The sequence below is a fragment of the Thermobia domestica genome, chromosome 2, assembly GCF_964235325.1.
Source record: "Thermobia domestica chromosome 2, izTheDome1.hap1.1, whole genome shotgun sequence".
Lineage (NCBI taxonomy): Eukaryota > Metazoa > Arthropoda > Insecta > Zygentoma > Lepismatidae > Thermobia > Thermobia domestica.
In genome coordinates this window covers 37,472,257-37,487,682 of record NC_137455.1, presented here as the reverse complement: position 1 = coordinate 37,487,682, position 15,426 = coordinate 37,472,257, and the positions used below count along the sequence as shown (strand labels likewise).

General features: G+C 35.4%; 1 pseudogene; it reads right to left on the bottom strand.

Annotated features, from left to right (window-relative positions):
- Window positions 1-12,125: 12,125 nt before the first annotated feature.
- LOC145671490 (transitional endoplasmic reticulum ATPase pseudogene) lies at window positions 12,126-14,710 on the bottom strand (annotated as a pseudogene).
- Window positions 14,711-15,426: the final 716 nt, after the last annotated feature.

Here is a 15,426-nt window from a genome sequence, read left to right as displayed (position 1 = left end):
TTCAAGGTGTATAAATGTCAAAATTGACATGAAATGTAATTCATTGTTTTACTCCGCACAGTTAAGAGTCTTCGTCCCGGCGAAATTAAAATACCGCTAATTTTACAGTAATTATGTGATATCTTCAAATAGATAAAAGATAATCGAAATGTGGAACAAGAGCGCCCTAGACAATATTATTTTATATGAGAAACTGTTATCACGACTCACTTATCTGCTTTCGATTTCGAGCCATTTTGAAAATCGTCATTTATTTTCGCGTTTCTAAACGGCTGAAAACGGAAAGCTACTAGGTGACTTGTGGTAACGGTACCTCATGCAAAATAATATTGTCTAGGGTGCTCTTGTTCCATATTTCAATTATCTTTTATCTATTTGAAGATATCACATAATTACTGTAAAATTAGCGGTATTTTAATTACGCCGGGATGAAGACTCTTAAGCTCTTTAGACTAAAGCAGTGGTTCTCAACCTTTTTGTCTAACGACACACATTACCGAACGTCCAGGACATCGCGATACACTTGTTTGATATTATTATTATTAGTAGTGTTAGTATTAGTATTATTATTATTAGTAGTAGTATCTATTATAATAGTGAAACAAATTAGTTTTTATAAAGACTCTATATAGCACTGAGCATTATTGCTATCGCTGGAAGTGTTGACTGGTACAACCTGTCACGATTTTAACCAATTATTATTAAATTCTTCATGATTTCTAAATTCTAAAATTTTCGGGACACACCTCAGGGGACTGTGTGTAACACACAAGTATGTCGCGACACTTCGGTTGACAACCATTGGACTAAAGGAAACGAATTATTCCTTGAAAGTAAATGGTTATTTAATAATTGGTGGAATGAGGATGGAGGAGGAGATATATAACCCGAGAAAACCCATTGACATCCCAAACTCACTTTACCTGGGATTGATCCTGAGAGACTCATAACATCAGAGGGGAACTATCCATTACTGAACCACTTTACCCACACAAATGCCAAAATTAGTATCAGGACTAGGAAATAGATTTCTGGGCTTTCGGCATTTATAGCGGTGCTAGCCCGTCACATATAAGGGATGATGTTCCTCGGCTGATCACATTACCCAGAGCATTGGAAGGAAGAAAGAAATAGGCAAGAAAGGAAACGGCTTGGGACCGGTACCATTCAAGCATTTGCCTAATATGAAGCAGAAAAACCCAAGAAAAATTCATTCAGAATGGTTGCTCTGAAAAAGCTGTTACACATTTTCGACCTAGTGTCCCCAGTGGGAATCGAACCTGGGACCGCTCGTATTAAAGGTATGAGCGTTAGGAATTACACTTCGCGAGACCACAATATCAAAATTGTTATAAGACAGTTTCAGTTATATTTATTCACTAAGTTTCATACAGCATAAGGTCATTTGGCTGAAACGGAACATCAACATTGAAAACACAAACATAAAAAGAAAAAATACAAATAAAAGTTCACTTGTAAATCTACAATGTTCTCTTCAGTTGAGTTCTAAAGCTTCGTTCATTAGTAAAAATGTTGAAACCCTGTTGAAACTCTGTTATAATCTTGCGCTACTCTGCAAAACAAGGAACACTTAACCATTTCAATCTAGGGATCTCGTAAGTTTGTGAATTTAGAGAGTGAGTTCGCCGCGGAGGAACACGAAGATTAATCTACGATAATAAGAATCTAGAATCAACTTTACCATTGATAATCTTATATAGGGAAAGTAAATCAGCTACGCGACGTCATTTGTCTGGGGTACAAAAGTTCATTAAAGACATTAGTTAGTGTCTCGAGTGATCACGTACTCAGGAATTGTAAATCTGACTATGGCAAGAAAGGAGTTCAAAAAAGCAAATAGATTAGTAGGTACAGTCATATGCAAAAAAAGATGAACAATATTCAATGATCGGGGGAAATAAAAGCCTTGTAAAACATCATAAGGACAGGAAGACTTTGTGTTTCAGGAAATCTTAAAAGTAGACCAAGTAGTTTCATGGTTCTAGATGAGGTCGATATGATGTGATCCACAAGGAAAAATTTTTCGTCAAATATATATAAGACCTAAATCTTTTTGAGATGAAACCTGTTTAATGGGTACATTATTGACCTTATATATCTGATAAAGTACATTCTTTTTTAAGGAGACAGAAAACGTAGAACATTTGTTTGGGTTTAAGGTCATATTCCAGTTGGAGCACCCGTTACGTAACATATCTATGTCAACTTGCATTGAAGAAACATCATCTATGGTATTAATAACTCTAAGAAGTTTACAGTCATCGACAACGAGCAAAATATTAGAAGAAGAGGTTTGAAAAGATGTTAGGTAAGTCAACTATATACAATAAAATCAGGAGTGGGCCAAGCACTCATATGTTGAGCGTAACAAATAAATAGTCTACGTTTACAAAAGCTTGGTAATTAATACTTATGGTATTATGATAAAATGAACCGTAGTTCAAATATCTTCTAATTTACTTCCAAACACTAATCGAAAAAGTGTTATAAATTAAATGAAGCTAAATTTTTAGTTGTAAGCCCCAAGGTTATTCTCTGTAGGCTAAAGAAGGTGGATGATAATAGAAATAATTGATAGAAACCGTAGAACTTTGAGAGAACCGAAAGATAATCAAGGATGTTGGATACGAAGGACAATACAGGATCCGCCCATATGTATCTTCATCCTATTAAACCAATGAAACCAAAAAAACAACTGAACATCAGCACGTCTAATTGGCTACTCTCGTTTCCGCCATCGTCTGATTGGTTTCTTTCGTTTCTGCCATGAATGTTGGCTCAAAAAGTTGCGATCTTATTGGGCGGAGTGGGCAGGGTAGGGCTGGCAACTATGACGTATGGCTTGAAGATTTTGTTGTAAAAGCAGATCCTCTATTTTATAACATCCTTGGGCACAATGCTGTCCACGAGAAACTCATGTGGTCAAGGATCAAACTTGGGTCCCTGGTACAAGAGGTGAGCGTTTTACCACTTAGCCACCATGCCTCTCAATGGATGTTGAATAATCATCATAAAATAATAAGTTTTACCAAACACTTTTGAATGTTCCATCATTCTTCTAGCACTTTCCTAAGCCTAATTGATTAGTGTTCAATGTAGTTATTTTCCATTCTATTGATCTGCAATTCTCATTTGGCTTTATATCCACACTTTGAAGCCTTGTAGACACATAATACAGTAGAACAATTTATATTTTATCCAGAGTTTCTTGTTTTGCCTTATCAGAAGAACAATGAAAGCGTTGAGAAACGAAAAAATTTGATTATAACACATTGAAAATAAGCTTCGATTTTTATCATAAAGGGAACTTTGTTCTCTGCTAATTCAGCTATCAATTCATTAACCCCTTTGTTAGATATAAATCTGCAGCTGAATCTACGAAGATGTATCACAATATTTTCAATCAAAGAATCAACTCTCCAGTTTAAAAAAAATCATTGCTTTCAGTCATTTATACATAGGCAATGAATTGGAAACACATTGAAAAGTGATTACATCAAACGCACCTTATTATTGTTGAGAACTCATGTGTGTGTTATAACAGTGATAGAATGTACCATATAAAACGATTCGCTTGCAATTTAATGTAACGTATTAATTTTCATATGCTTAAATGGAAGATGTGATATATGAGATTTGCGTGCGTTTGTATTCAACATGTATTCAGCAAGTTGATCCAAAAGTTTGGAATCAAAATGAAAAATGAAATCTTTTAGTTTTACGTCCCACGGTTATGCCGGCTAGGCTAAAGGAGACGGTGATTATGAGAAATGAATGAAATGGTGGAAAGAGGAAAGTGGGAGGAAACGTGAGAACCCCGAGAACCCACGATCACGGTGTTTGTCCACCACAAAGTCCGCACGACGCGAGCTGGGACCGAACCAGGGACCTCAAGCACCGGAGGTGAACGCTCTACCACTGAGCCACCGCGGCCCGAAGTTTGGAATCAAAGAGACTGTTATAGTACTTATAACTATAAAAAAATAGTTTTTACGTCCTTTATGGTATTTTTTTTTAAATTTAGACGTTAATTCTCATTATTATATTTGATATATTTTGATCATATATGTTTTAACCTTTTTGGGATTTTTACATTTTAAAGGTAAATTTTAGACTTTCAGTCAAGCAGCTACTGCATTGTCACTTATTATTCTAGGATCTTGGTTTGTACCTCATTTTCCTTAGACTAAAATAACCTTTCAAGAGGTATCATTAGCATATTCGTATCATATACCTGAAAATGGAATTCGAGGAAAATGAAGATTTTTCCTGAAAAAATCCTTTTTTCAAAATTTAGGTCCCTCTAGACGGACCCTAAGTTAGAGTACAGATCTCAAAATTACTTGAAGAATACTAAATGGTGTACACAATGTTTGTGCAAAATATCTTCAAAACTATGGAGGGGAAAGATATTTACCAATGTGCGAGGAGTATCAACAAAATAACCCTGGTTTCCAAGAAAGAAAGAAAAAAAGCACGATATGTAAAAATTTCCCAACACATTACTATTTATCCTACGATTTGGTTCGTACCTCATTCTATTCAGAAAATAACACAATCGGTTGAACCTTCTTCCTTTCTATAAGTTTGTGTTTATATAGAGAATGGATTTTGAAGTGAATACCAGTGCCTTTTAACTCAACGTAAACAATGATAAGGAAATTGTAGAGGGGAGGGGAGAGAAGAAAGAGGAAGGAAGCCATTACATGTATACTGTGTCTGCTGGTCATGTTGACAACATACGTATATATGTGTTATTTGATCCCATTAAACCTTTTAGACAGCATTTGCAAGAGGAAAATAATAAGCATTTTGCGTTGTACTCTTGAAGGCCAAAGAGATGTCGTCATGACCCTCACCAACTTGACGAGCTCCTTCTCAAAACACATTTGACCTACTTCGCAATGCATGTACGATTGAAAAATAAAAAAGAAAATCCAGCAGTAATAGATGACAAATAAGCGTTTTAAAATAATACATACGTATTGTATATGTATTCCGACAGGGAAAAAGAAATTCATGGAAATTGTAATGGATGATCGACCCCGAGTTTCCCATTTCGCGACCTTTAGAACTATGATGACATTATTGAAGTATTTAATTAACATAAATATAATAATAAATCATACATACTAGGTATTTATATTTAACAGAATAACAAGAATAATAACTTAACTCCGAACCATGTTTTTTGTAGGGATGGGCAAAACCGGTTTTTATAAAAACCGAAAACCAGTTTCTATAAAAACCGAAACCCGAAAAACCGACATTTCGGTTTTCTCCAAAACCGATTCGGTCTTTCACCGAAACCGGTTTCGGTTTTCTCCAAAACCGGTTCGGTTTTCACCGAAACTGGTTTCGGTGAAAACTTTCCGAAAAGACGTAAAACTATTTTTGTGGAAATGGAGTCGGTTTCCGGAGAACGAAACACCATTCTGGTCAGAAATAGAACAAATTAAAAAAAAACGGAATCGGTTTTGAAGAAAACCGAAACCGGATCAGGTGAAAAACCGAACCGGTTTTGGAGAAAACCGAACCCGTTTTGGAGAAAATCGAACCGGTTTTGGAGAAAACCGATAACCGGTTTCTGAGAAAACCGAACCGGTTTTGAAGAAAACCGGTTTCGGCGAAAACCGAAAAATGAAAAACCGGTTTGTGTGCCCACCACTAGTAATTTGTGACGCTGTGTAACCTCAGCTAATGTCTAGCCATTGTAATTGAACGAAGTTGTATAAGCATAAGTATTGCAAATTTAATTGTATTCTGTATTATCTATATTGACATAAACGATAAATGAAGTAAGTACAATAAACACTTGCAAAATTCATGGCTTGCAGATAAAGACGAGGTAGCAAGTGAATAAAAAGAAGTGAGGTATAAATGTGAAAATGCGTACAGCAAACTGTGTAAAGTGCAGACAATTCAGGGTAACACAAACTTGCATCTGCTTGGAAATCAGAAAAGTCGCCCATTTTATATTATCATTGACTGCTGAGTTTACTGTCCACTGCAGCTGTCCTGCTCCTCATGTAGTACGGAGATTCCCCGTAAAAAGAGATGTTCACTGATAGTGAAAGTTCAAAAGATAAGTGATGGGGTATCTGGAGACTAAAGAAGCAAGGAAGCAGAAAAGTACGAAAAAGAAACGCAAGTGTACAGTAAGTACAGTACTCGGCAATGAAAATGTTACCAAAAGTTTAAGTCCAAATTACTAACAAACTCTTGCGCCGGGTGCTTATGCATTTATAAACTCACATCTCGATTGTCTATCTGTTCCTGGTATTTAATGCAAGTTGTCATCCTCCTCTCCTTATCTAAAACAGTCTGTGTGATGTAATACACTCTTTTCATTCAGACAGAAGGAACGGGAACTACGTTTATAACCTGTATAGCTATAGCTGTCACAAAATATCCCCGTAGTTTCATAAACGCCTTTATTTGCATTCTTTTTTTTTTCTTTAAAGACTGCATATTGCTTCAAGTTAGGAAGATGCTCCTTCTTAAATCTACAGAAATAGTAAATCACAGCAGTAGGTTTTGTGCTAACCAAACTTTGTCATGTGGGCGCAAAGCTCTAAAAACTACTGACAGAAATGAGTGTTATTCAATGGTTAATTTCATTTTGATTCCCAGTAATTGCAAGCAAATGTTCTAGGGGCATTCTTTTAGCAGGACAGGAGGGTGTAGTTTCCCCCTCCCTTCAGTTTGATAAACACTGATCAAATGTATATTACAACACTGATATAAAAGTGAATTTCTTATGTCGGAAGAGAATCCGTATCCCCGAACAAAATCTACAATGACGCTACTTTCAGCAACAAACCTAAGAGTTACAAAAGCACATTGCTAGAGCGCTTACATTTGGTTTCAAGACTCGAAGGTTTGATCCCAAGCCATCTAAATGGACGACATTGAGAGAGAGATTTAAATATGGAGACAGAGAGGAATGATTTACATATGTAACTTTTGAATTAGAGAAAAAATATGATCGGACAGAATCCATATTAGAACGAAATTTGTGATTTTGTGAAAGAGAAGAAGGAAACTTTTCGAACTGCAAGGATCACATCAGGCATTTGTCGAAGTCAGGTGGAGAACTCTTTTATGTATTTAAAGGGGATGAGGGCATTGTATGTGTATGTTTCGTTTCGTTGTCATATGCTCAAGCAAAAAGCAATGCAACTGCATCAATAACCTTAGAAAGGGGGACGAAGCAAATTTTTGGAGAGGCCGGGACCCCTTTGATCCGCCAGAACCGGATCAACTTTCTTGGAGAACATAAGATAAAATAGTAGCTAGATATGGCGCTACGAAATAAAGTTAACTTGAGGATTGAAAACTTCGAATTCTTTTTATTTCTCTTCACGTTTCTCAAATACAATAATAATAATAATAATAATAATAATAATAATAATAATAATAATAATAATAATAATAATAATAATAATAATAATAATAATGGCGATAAGGTTCTCTGCCTTATTATCTTCCTGTAGGCTTTCATTTTCAACTCATTTTTCATTAGAGAAAATGCATGTGTAAACATAAGCACGAACCATCTACCCATTTGCATTCATACTTTGGGACTTTTCGAAAATCCCGACGTTCATTTGTTCGTGACTTGAAAGGACTTTTTTCTCTTTCCTTTCTGATGAGTTAAGCAACGTTGAATTTAAAGCTAAGTTGCTTCAATGTTGGGGATGCGGAAAATGAAAAAGATAGGGAGAAAAGAAAGAGGCGAGTTAAAAAAAAGAAACGTTCCTCTTAAGTATTCTTTCTATATAATCCACGCAGACATGCCACACACACACACAAACACTATATATATATATATATATATATATATATATATATATATATATATATATATATATATATATAGGTAAATATGGTATGAAAAGGCGGGAAAAATAGTCATTGAAGACGAAGATAATAAGGAAAGAAGCTTTTACTAAAGACTATACCAAGCTAAGGCTTTTCTATTCTAGAGCTTTTTTGATAAGAAAATTTGAGGATGGTTGCCTGAATAAGGCTTTTCTTTTACTGAAGAAAATCCTTCGCACATAACGGAAAAAAGGGAGAAAAAGTAAATAATCAAGATAATACAAAAAGCAGGTCAAGGGAAACATACTGTTTTACGTCATAGAAATATACAATGATTTTCTTCCCCTTTAGAACAAACCTTCAACTAGTTTCATTTATACATTATTAAAAACGTCCATGTTAAACATTTAGCCTAAACTGAATAAACTGGAATAACATATAATGTATAGTCTTGATCAAAAAATTCTGGCCACCCATCTCTCTTTGAATAAAACACTGCTTTAACCCACTTTACAATTATATCAAAGAATGTTCATTTTCTTACGTTAACTAAGACCTTTATTTAGAGACAATGCACTTGAGTATCCTATGGTGGTTGGCAGAATATAGCCTTTCAAAGTGGGGTGGATGGCCAATATTTTTTTGAACAAAACTGTACCAAGAAGAGGTTTGGACAAGCAAATTGTATTTACTTGAAAGATGTATTGTCAGCATATCAACTCTCACAGTCGTTATTATTATTATTATTATTATTATTATTATTATTATTATTATTATTATTATTATTATTATTATTATTATTATTATTATTTAAAATATATGGATTTAATAGTTCCAATATCTGGTATAGTACATGACATTTTTTTCTATTTGGTAAAATTTATTTTGGGTATAAAGTTGGTATAACTGGAATATACAATGGTGGTATAGCTTGAACGTACAGAAAATTATATATATTTTTTTAATTTACCGAAAACTGTATTCAAATTGTCCCTCCATTCTAAAGTTATTTACAAAACTAATTTCATCAAACGGTAAGAACTTTTGTTTCTGACTGTACAAGGGCTAAAATTTTAAGTGTTTTGTTATTTATAACTTATCTACTTCATATTAATTTTTACTTTTAACGTTTTAGGAACTAACACAAAAGTATATTGTCAGAGTTAACCAATTTATTTGTCCATGCTAAAGCTAATTATTTATTGTCTCTCAGTTGAAATACAAGAAACGAGACCCATAAGTCTTGCAACATTTCCCTAACAAAAAACAGCACGTACGTGCATACGCCGTAATCCACCGTAAATCCAAGGTCAAACTAGCCCAAGAAATTGTGTGACAAATGGATTATTTAACACGATGACTGACAATTTGCCAGTACCTTCAGTCAGTTTTTAGTGGCAGTGACTATGAGTGTACGTGAACTGTTGCTGTATGGGAACGAACTCGAGAATAACACTGCGGAAACAACATAAAAAATTTGCCAGACAAAAGGGGAAGGTGCAGTGAACCACAAGACAGCACCTTCCAGAAATTTCGTTCAGGCTATAAAAACGTCGAAGATCAGCCAAGATTTGGCTGCCTCAGGATAACAGATTCTGAGGGCATAGAGTCGACAATAAGGAAAATCCATCCACTAGCATACGACAATTGTGAAACAAAACCGTTGTACGTCACCTTCCTGTACTCTGGAAAACCATCAAACGCTGCCACATTGTGCCACATGAGTTACCGCAGCTCAGGGGCAAAGGAGAGTAGGTATGTGCGGACAAGTACTGCGAAATCCCCATAATGTGCGTTTCGAGTAACGGATTACCACATGCGACGAAAAGTGGGTGTTTCTTCGAAATCCAAATGTGCAAAAACAGAGGCTGGGGAAGGGTCAACTTCCAGAATCGGCCGTCAAAAAGGCAATTTCGACCATAAAGTAATGCTGTGTGTCGTGGAACTACAAGAGAATTTTTGATATCGAGTTATTTCTAACAGTCGCATCATCAATGTCGACCTTTATTCGGAATTGATTTAGAGGTTGTATGTTGCACTACGGCAAGAGTATCCTGCAACGTTGATCTGAAAGTGTGCGTGCCCTAGTACAATAAGGTAGAGAAAAGACAAACACACAGTTCGAAAAATGTAACATACATTCAGGAATTCTATGGTATCGAAGTTATGCCGCACCCTGCATATAATCCTGACCTGGCCCTTTCGGAATACTACCTGTTTGGATCTATGGAGTACTTTCTGTAATCAAGATGCTTCGACAAGCAGCAGACGGAGTTACCGACATATTTGCCTCTAAAAACAGGGCGTTTGGGAATTTAATAACTTAAGACGTTTTCTCTAAAAAAAAAAATCCACTTTATCGTGAAATTTCAGGAAATGACAGCATAATTTTGAAGGTCCCATGGAACTATTAGGCAAACCTCTACCACATATTACGCTCTAAGGACAATTTTCATTATCCATAAAATCCAGTACTAAGTAACTCTTATTATACTTAACGTATTTTACTAACAGTTTCGTGAAGTATATTGGATATTGTCTCTTTCACATTTTCACACGATCGGCAGGTAGAATCTAAACCAGTTTCATGGATTCCCTTCTCCTCTTTGCCATGCTCATACATTTGTCCAGAAAGAATCGAGGATGTAGAGAATACCAAACTTAAAAAAATAAAATAAATTGCTTCAACAGTAAGAAATTGTGCTTCACTTCATTTCAACAAGCTGTAGGAGGGACCCAAACATATTCATCGAATTAGCTGTAACAAAATTCACAAGTTACGTTTCTTGTGCATAGTTAAAACATTTTCGCGCATTGTTCCTTCACATTTAGAAACAAACGTTCATTATTGGTCTTTGTATTATTCTTTACTAGCATCAATTATCCTCTTCGCTAGGTTAAATTAAGCAACAATAGTAATATGTTTCGTTAGTCAGTCAATTTTTACTATTACTAAGCGCTCCTTGATATCGGTAATTTTCGATGATTTTTATATATCCCTCCTCCCCTCCCAAAATTTTCGGGGCTGAATTTGGATTTAAAAGGCAGTCAGAAGTGTCACTGTTCATCTCAGCGACCTCAAAAACTATAGCTGCGACACTAATATCGATCATTTTCCATCATTTGTAAATGTCTTTCCCTTCCTTTAAGATACATCGTCAAAGTGATATGACAAAAGTCATTTCATGTTCGAACTTCATCTAGATTGAAAAGTTGATCGAGATTGGTCATGTGGTTCAAGAGTTATTAAGTTTTATTTATTTGTATTTATCTCCCCTCCCCTGAGTTTTACCGTGAAAGTGAAATGATAGAAAACATCTCAGGCCCGAACCTCATCTGCGTTAAAAATTTGATCGAGATTGATCGTTTGGTTCAAGAGTTAAGTCGGGGATTGCTGTCGTGGATTGTCCTTGCGCCAATCTCTATGAGTTATTACTGCACTTGATATGAAACTCGTAATTAGGTGCAAGAAAATAAATCTTTTACGATCCAAAACTCTGAGTTTATTTCATCAGCAGTTTTACTTATTTTTCAACTCCTTCCTCCCCTCCCCTACGTTCTATCGTCAAAGTGAATAGATAAATATCATCCCAGGCGCGAACCTCATCTATGTTGAAAATTTGATCGAGATCTTTCAAGTGGTTCAAGAGTGATGTCACAAAGACAGTCACTTTCATTTTAATTTTTTACATATATCTCTGCCTGCCCCTTCTCAACCCTACGTTGCACCATTAAATTTAAATGATAAAAATTATCGAAAGCCCGAACCTCAAATATGTTGAACAGTTCATTAAGATCGGTCTGGTGGTTCAAGAGTTATTAAGTTTTATTTGTTTTTTTCTTATATCTGTCCCCTCTCCTCCTCCTCCCCTAAGTTTTACCGCCAAAGTAATATAATAAAAATTCACCCCAGGTCCGAATCTCAACCATATTGAAAATTTAATCAATATCGGTCGAGTAATTTAAGCGTGATGAAGTCACAGAGACAGTCACATTTATTTTTTTACTTGTGATTCGATGACAGATGAGATGAGTTTCATTTTTACATATTGGTTAAAAGGATAGAAGATGTAGCGTCTTAAACTGGAAGGTTTCACTTCATTTTCATATAGGTTCTCTATAATTATATTAAATTAATATTTGAAATGCAGCTATATTCTAATTTTGGAGCTTTGTTACGTAAGTCGGGGATTGCTGTTGTGAATTGTCCTTGCGCCAGTCTCTATGAGTTATTACTGCACTTGATATGAAACTCGTAATAAGGTACAAGAAAATAAATATTTTACGATCCAAAACTCTGAGTTTATTTCATCAGCAATTTTAAGTGATAGTCTGGAATTTCATTCCATTATCTCCGAGTAAGTACAGCATGTCTTATTTTATGTTGTCATAAACGTGCTTAAATTCATTTCCGAACTTAAAAGTCCAACTGAAACCGCACTAACATTGATTGGATTTATCCGGTACAGAATGAACTTACGTGTAAAATGAATGATCACTTCCCGAAATATTTGACGTCGGTTTTCGACCTTTACAGAAATATTCAGCAAATTTCTCGTATTTCTTGATGTCTGCATCTGAAACGGATCGTCTCGCTTCTTCCAGAGCCGTCTCAAAGTGTTTTCTTTGTATTAAGGCCTCCGGGCTTTTGTCATTATGGTCACCACTTTCTTCATACTTAATATTCTCACGGATCGCCAACTTGCAAGCTCTCTGACATACATTTGTGAGATCAGCTCCGGAGAACCCATTCGTTCTTTCGGCAATATTCCTTAAATCAACATCCTTGGCAAGTGGAGACCTACGCAAGTTGGCTTGGAGAATTGAGAACCTGGCTTCTAAATCAGGTATCGGAATATATATAATTTGATCCAATCTTCCAGGACGGAGAATGGCTGCATCAATGGTATCAGGACGATTAGTAGCCCCAATAACAAAAACACCTGTATTTTTTGTCATTCCATCCATTTCAGTTAGAATCTGATTAGTGACTCTATCATCTGGACTGAACTTTCCTCTGTGTTTTGTGATAGAATCCAGTTCGTCGAAGAAAATAACACAAGGTGATGCAGACCTAGCCTTATCGAATAATTTCCTAATGTTAGCACTTGACTCTCCATACCATTTGCTCAACATTTCTGGGCCTTTAACGCAAATAAAATTGGCTTTGCATTCATTAGCTACAGCTTGTGCTAACATTGTCTTACCACATCCAGGGGGACCAAAAAGGAGCACACCTTTTGGTGGTTTCAGGCCATATTTTACAAATTTTCCGGGATACTTAATGGGAAACGTAATAAGCTCTTGTAGTTCCATTTTGACTGTTTCAAGACCTCCGATATCTTTCCAGGTGACTTCAGGTATTTTGATCTTATTTTCTCTCAAAACACAAGGTCCTACTTTCCGCATTGCAAATTGAAAATCTCTAATGGTGAGAGTAAAATCCTTCAGCTTATTAGCAGCAGTGTCTAGATTTTTTGAGTCAACTTCTTTTCGTATCTTGTGAAGGGCAGCTTCTCTACAAAGAAGAGCCAAATCAGCTCCTACAAAGCCATGAGTATCTTCAGCAATCTTATTTAACTTTACGTTTGCATCTAACATCATTCCTTTTGTAAGTTTTTCAAGAATTTCTTGCCGTTCACTGATGGTTGGAACACCAATTTTTATTTCTCGGTCAAATCGACCTCCTCTTCGCAAAGCGGGATCTATGTCTTGAAGTATATTCGTCGCAGCAATTACCACAACCCTCAAGTTGGGTAACATTCCATCCATTAAAGTTAACAACTGTGCAACCACTCTTTTTATAGCTGATAATTCGATCTTGTCTCTGCTTACTGCAATGGCATCAAATTCATCAAAAAATATTATAGATGGCGCCATTTCTGTAGCCTTTTGGAAGATCCTACGTAGATTGGCTGCAGACTCACCAAAAAATGGACTAAGTACTTCTGGTCCGTTGATGCAGATAAAAGTAGCACCTGATTCATTAGCAACTGCTTTTCCAATCAAAGTTTTGCCAGTTCCGGGTGGTCCGTGTAACAAAACTCCACGTGGAGGCTTTATGCCTACCTTCATGAATAATTCCGGTTGAGTAAGTGGCAATTCTATTACTTCTCTTATCTTACGTACTTGCTTTTTGTAGCCACCTATATCATCATAACCTATTGCCCTCAAATAAGACATTTGGTCCACTCTTTTGAAAGGGATATTGGAAAGAACAAACTGTGTTGTAGAGTCGACAATACCATGAGATCCTGGTGTCAGTTTTACAATTTTGAATTCGGCATAAGAAGAGTCCCGTTTCACTAGAAAAGTGTTTAGAATATGAACTGGAATCTTTTTGTCCTTGAAATAGTTTTTAATGTATTTATCAATCCAATCACGTTTCATTGTCTCATCAAGACAACGTACTCCTTGAGGTAAAGCGTCATCAAATAGGGAGACGAATAACATTGTACATGTTGGAATTGTTTCCAGTTTTGAAATGATTACTGTGCCATTCTCATTAGACCTTAAGTTATCAATAGTTATTCTGTTCATCCATATGGTGTCCTTAGAGACTTCTTTGTTCTCTCGTGCTAAGCAGACTGTGTTTGTCTTCTTTGGTCCTTTAATAAGAAGGACATCGTCCTCTCCTATATTGAGATCGTTCATAGTACTCTTGTTAAGTTCAACCAGGTAGCTGTGTTCAAGATCATTATGTTTCTGTATTTGTAATTTACGTCCATCTTGGTCCATCTTCGAGATTACGAGATATCTGTAATTTAAGACAGAGTTTGGATTCCTTATTTAATTTTTTTTCTAGGGATTATTTTTAGTTTCGCTTTTATGTTAATGTCATTGTTATGGATATATTATATTTGGCTCAAATATTAAATGATTTTTCCTTTGTTGAAAATGATTTCGAATTTTTCGTTGCTTTTGTGTAGTAGAACGTTAAATAAGAAGTTTTCTTTTTAATAACTCTTAAAATAATTTGTGTGAAGTATTTTACAGTACGGTGCCAAGTAGAGAATGTAAAAAATAATAATAATAATAATATCTCCTCTTTCATGACTGATGAAACATTTGGGAAGGTAGAATTACTGGTAGAATTACTAAGAAACGCCAATTCATCTAGTATATATATATATATATATATATATATATATATATATATATATATATATATATATATATGCTTAAAATGTAGCACTTACAAATTTTTATAAAGCCATATTTACAACTTAATTTTTCACAATCCGAATGGAAAATATTTTTCAACGGTAAAGTTAGGATATTCAGAGGGCAAAGAAGTCAAGTCCATTTACCACAGTTGTTAGGGAAAGGAGAAAAAGTTAGTACTTCCAATTTAAATAAATAGAAAAGTGAACATTTTTTTACATTATAAGAGTTAATATCTGGACATGAATCCTTTAAGCACTGAAAGGAGCTTCAGCTATATATAAAAATATGTCGAAAACGACACCAAAGTAGACGTTGGTTCTTTATGCACTGAGTGTTCCAGATACATGTAATGTAGGTGAAGGTTTGTTGAAAACAGTGGGAAGCCTGTGCATGATCTACATTTGTACTACTGCA